This window comes from Pygoscelis adeliae, unplaced genomic scaffold (genome assembly GCF_000699105.1).
Source record: "Pygoscelis adeliae isolate BGI_AS28 unplaced genomic scaffold, ASM69910v1 Scaffold370, whole genome shotgun sequence".
NCBI lineage: Eukaryota > Metazoa > Chordata > Aves > Sphenisciformes > Spheniscidae > Pygoscelis > Pygoscelis adeliae.
Window position 1 is genome coordinate 22938 of NW_008823870.1, and position 5578 is coordinate 28515.

Here is a 5578-nt window from a genome sequence, read left to right on the forward strand (position 1 = left end):
CAATGATCCACCTGGAACTAGAAGCTTCTTTTCCAACCATGACTTGATTCTTTTTGGGGGAGATACAAAGTCTGTACCAAACAGACATGCTGTGAAAGCTGTTCTGTGCTTAGGGGCTGCCGCTTCAGAACACCCGAAGGCCACATGAATCCTGGAGCAAAGATTAATCTACGCTCAATGACCCAAAGAGGGAGAGGCCTGATGAGTTACCAAGTTTTTGTATCTGCAGAGGGTCCTGCGCATGCCCTCTGCAAGCTATTCTCCACTTCATACAGAACAGCAGACAGCCTGCTCTTATACAGGCAAAGAAGTCAAGGAAAAACCATGCCGGTAGAGATCACACACAACCCTTCTTCCTTTAGAAGGGCCATGAACGCACACATTTTGCACTGCTGTGTCTCTGTGGGAGACTGTGGGCACAGCTGCAGAGAGCTCTTCAGAACAAACCATACAGGCTTGCGACAGCGGTTGCTCTCGACACAAAAGGGTTGCCTTGCCAATATTGTAAGAAAACCTCAGAAACTTCAGTCCCTTCTGAAGACACAAGGCGGGGGAAAAGGCTCTCAAAGGAAGTGACTTTTTTTTTTATTTTCTAATTTAGCAGAATTAACTTCATTTAAAAGGGGGAAGAGCTGCATAGTTTGGAGGACTTGAATTTGTCCCCTCCTGAGCTCCATGACAAAGGAGGTGGGGTGGCAGGGCAGGAGGTGAGGAAAATCCAGAGCAGCGTAGGTTACAGAAGAATAATTGCCAAGCCTATCTCAAGTCAGTTTGCACAATTTCCAGGTCAGTGATGCTGTCACATACTGGACAACTTTCCTTTCCGTAGCATGGAAAAGACTAAAGTTTCCCTGTGCCCAGAATGAAACACTGCATATTTCTTGCTCCTTAGGAGGAATAAGTGGTCTAGCTTAATATGTCATTTTTGACCACCCCAACCTGGCAATAATACATAAAGAACTAAATATCCTTCTTTTCCTACTCCACATTGAAGTGACAAGTTAATTATTGTCCATATGCTGAAGTCTTTCAAAAGGGAAAAACAAAAAAGCCTTTCTCTTGTTTGGGAGAATGAGATTCAAGGTTGCAGGGCCTGGGGTGGGCAGTGGTGGTGGAGTTGGAGTACCACTCCTTATTAGTTAATTATTAAGTGGAAAGGTTAGATTAAAGAAAGCACACAGAATTTACGAAAAAGTTGAGATCTCTTACCCGTTTGTTGCCTATGTTTAGCTCTCATTGAAAGAGTATTTGACTGAGTCAGCTCTGCTGCACTAGGCCTTAGTACCATAGCTGATTTGGCAAACTCATTGTCAGTGATACTATACAGCATGTACTCTTTTCAACACTTGGTGCTTTCGTAGTTTTTTTAGAGAGAGAGATATGTATACAGACACGGTGACTTTCTAAGGTTCTTTCAAGCTGTATAGGATTTAATGCCATGGATTCAAGACATTTGTCTGACATAAATTAAACTGCCCAAGAAATTTTGGGTGAGTTTTCAGAAGGGATTAGGGGAGAAACAACCACTCAGCTTATGTGGCTTTGTACAACAGTTTGTTTGGTTACTCCTCTGAAACCACCATGTCCCAGTCTGTTGCATCTTCCTATTCCACTTAGGCAGTCTCTGTATTTTAGCAAAAGCACACTTTCAAAAAGCTACAGTCAGGAACTCTTCCAGCAGAGAAGTGAGATACAAAGATCTCAGCTCATGTCCAGAGAACAAGGTATCAGCATCTGCATCACCTCCTCTTGTACACAGCCATTACTCTAGATACTTTCATATGCACAAAACCAGCCCACTGATTTTTCACGGTACTTTTGTAGCAAAAAAAAAAAAAAAGACGTGGTTGATGCCCCATGCCTGTCAGTGTTTAAGAGGCATTTGGACAATGCCCTTAATAGTATGCTTTAACTTTTGGTCAGCCCTGAAGTGGTCATGCATTTGGACTAGATGATAGTTGTAGGTCCCTTCGAACTGAACTATTCTATTCTGTTCTATTCTCCGAGACCTTTTTCTTGAGAACTAGAAAGCAGTGTGATTACTTAAGAAGCTATAAGTAAAGCCCGTACACTTACTACTAGGCACCAGGCTCATCTCTTTTAAATGCAGTCTTTTTCCAAGCAAGTTCAATGCTCCAAATATTCCTGTAATCCTTCAGAAAGCTTGATGCAACTCTTCCTTTTACATAGTACCTTCCTCATTCTGTCCAGTGCAGTTAACAAAAAGTCGCATTATTGATTAACTTTCTTAGGGCAATGTTGCAGTTTTCTTGGTGCTATCATTCTTTTGCATTAGAATAATTTAAACAGGTGCCAGCTCAACCCTAGACTATTCGTAAGGGTGATGAGTTTGCACACTAGGGACCAAGACATTTCTTCAATGGCAAGTTCATAACAGTCTTACACTTATTTAAAATTAGGTCTTCCAATGACAAAAATTGCAAGAGTTAGAATCATAGAATATCTCAAGTTGGAAGGGACACATAAGGATCATCGAGTCCAACTCCCTGCTCCTCGCAGGACTACCTAAAAGTAAACCATATGACTAAGAGTGTCGTCCAGACGCTCCTTGAACTCTGACAGGCTTGGTGCCATGACCACTTCCCTGGGGAGCCTGTTCCAGTGATCAACCACCCTCTCAGTGAAGAATCTTTTCCTAATGTCCAGTCTGAACTTCCCCTGACTCAGCTTCATTCCGTTTCCTCGTGTCTTATCGCTGGTTACCGCTGGAGTTACCTAAATGAATATAGGCATTCATTATACAGGCTGAAGCGCTCTCTAAATCCCAACTGTCCTTGCTCGTTCCTCAATCCACTTTTCCACATCATTTCTAGAGCTGATGCCAGTTTGCCCTCTTCCCTTGAACTCTTCTTGTACATGTATTCCAGGTACACGAGAGCTTTTGCTCCTTTGCTAAATCCAAAAGAAACTCTTCTTTCCACAACAATTACGGTATCAGTTGAAGAAGTAAATTTATATTTCTGTAAATGCCCAGTCATGCCAATAAGGTCTATGGCCTATGGTGTTGAACACAGTGCAAATACAGAGTAAGACAGAAAAAAAGAAGTAAGTTTAAACAAGTGAGGTGCATTTCAATCATACGTTCTTAATGCTTATATGGTAAAAGGAGCTTACCATATAAATTACACCACCCTAGCACCCCTTACATGTCAACTGAGTAGGTGTAAGGAAGTTGGTGGGAGGCTAATACAATGGAAGAACATAAAGAAGTCTCATATATGCCAGTTTGTACACCACCTCCATATCTGGCCCTTAGCATATTGTCATATGACTTTAATAGCCCAGATAAATCAGTTACTGAACCTGGATTCGCCAAACTCCTATGCTGGCTATATTAATGGACACAATTAAACATTTAAAAGGGCGCTTGAATTTTTACTTAAAAGAAGGAAAAACACAACCAAAAAAAAAAAAACCCCAAAACACCACCAGAAATGAAACCCAGTATTTTGCTGCAGAATGAACAGCAACGGTAACAGCACTGATCCATTTGCGTTAAAACTGAGTTGCCAATTCACTGAGAAAATAAATTCAACATAGTGAACTACTACACAAGATAAGAACACGAATTTTTAAAGAAACAAGTATTCATATTCTGACAACTGCTGTCTGCACTTTGTAAGTCTGCACTTGTGTGGCTATAACAAAGTACAAAAGGAGTTTGTGTCTGCTCCCATCCTTACCAGGAAGAGAGCAAATCTACTGTGTTTTTTTTGGGTGCAAGGTGAGGCCATGCTCCTGAAACAATCCATTAAGAAGTATCTTCAAGATACCCCTGACAAGCATGCCAGGCAACTACAATGCACAACATTGCGCATAGAGCTCCAATAATAGGAAGAGACAGAAACGCCCCCACTATTGACAAATACACAAAGCAGGACATAGTCTTGGACCGTAGTTGAAACTGTTTTGTAAAAGAGGTGAAAATTTTATTTTAAACAAGCAAAGTCTTTAGTAAAGAACCAATTCGGTTTTAGAAAAACTGGAATGCTGTCACGGTACGAGTGAAACGTCAGTAGTCTATCAGCCTAGTCTACAGTTGCTGTATCAAACGAAAACCAGAATGCCGTGGCCCCTTCTCAAACCTTAGAGGATAATTATTCAGAAAAATGTCACTAATGCCATGCTTCACTGAAACCGTTCAAGTGTTGTGCAGTGACAGCCCAATAGTTTTTCTTCCACTGGTTTGCACTTGATTTGACTCATGTTTCAGTTCAGACATGTGATTTCCACAATAGCAGTATGCATGCATTTAGTCAGTTACTTTCCTGAGCTTTGTGCAGTGACTGCTCAATGAGCATTTCTGTTTGCTTCTGCCGGACAAACTAGTGCTGCCCCCAAAATAATATGAGGACATTTACCTAGCTCCTGCCCTCACCAGACAACCACCCTTCAATGGCTGGTCTCTGTCTGACAATGAAAACCCAACACAGTTGAGAGAATTAGTCACTAGAGGGCACTTCAGAATCCAGAAGATGGAGAATGTGCTTGGTAGCAGAAGGCTACAGTCCTACAAAGAGTTTAAAGAGTCCAAATGACAAGCTTTGCGTTTACTTCCTAATCAGCTCCTGCGACCAACACTTTAAGATACAGAACCGGGGAAATAATAGTATTTCAGAAGATCTTTATCATCATCTGTTTTTCCAGCAACCGAATGAAAGAAGGCTGAGGAAAAACTCCTTTGAACCAATATGCAGGCTAGGCTACGTTGATCATGCACTTCTGGACAAATGCTGAACAAAAGTGTTAACTGCAGGCATGTAAGATATTTACTATGCAAGACATTGGTACTAAGTGTTGCTGTTTGGTGCTGCTTCGGGGAAAGAGGTGCAGGAACACACAAAGCAGTGTAGTAAACTCACTGAAGTACAGTATTTCATTTCACCGCGATGCCTCAAGTGGACTACGCATTTCACAAGAGACAAGGACGTGATTATGCCCCAACGTCCCTGCAGGTTTTTTTCTGGATGTGACAAACCACAGAAAGGTGACAAGTAGTATGTCAGGAAAGCAGGAGCGAGAATCCTGGATGCAGGAACTTGCAGTCACACAGAGCAGGCACGGGCTACATATATTTAGGAACTAAACTCAATTTTCATTTAAATACAGAGCATAAATTGAGATTACTGTCATCCCTGCTATGTTACCTGAACAGCTCAATTCCTTGCTTCTCGTATTAATTGTGAGCTGCAGCTTCCAGCCAGTAGGTCCTGTCATTAGTAAGATCAAAGTTTTCTTGGCTACCAGGTGTCTTATTTCTGTGATTAAGTACACTTCTGATCTTCTATTGGAGAAGGAAAGCAGAACTCATATGATCAGTGAGTTCTGGAAAACCTCAGATCACTGCTTTTGTGAAGGCCAAGCCCCCTGTACTGAGTGCTGATGGGAAGAGGTGGTCAGGTGAGGCACCGTGCAGAGGGCAGGCCACAGCACCCGGCTGCAGGCCAGCACGGCAAATGGTGACCCCAACAGGCCTGTCATGCAGCATCGCCCTTGATGGGAGAGATGGTGAAGCAGTGCTGCACAGGGCTGCGCTCTCTAGCAGCTGCACCAGCAG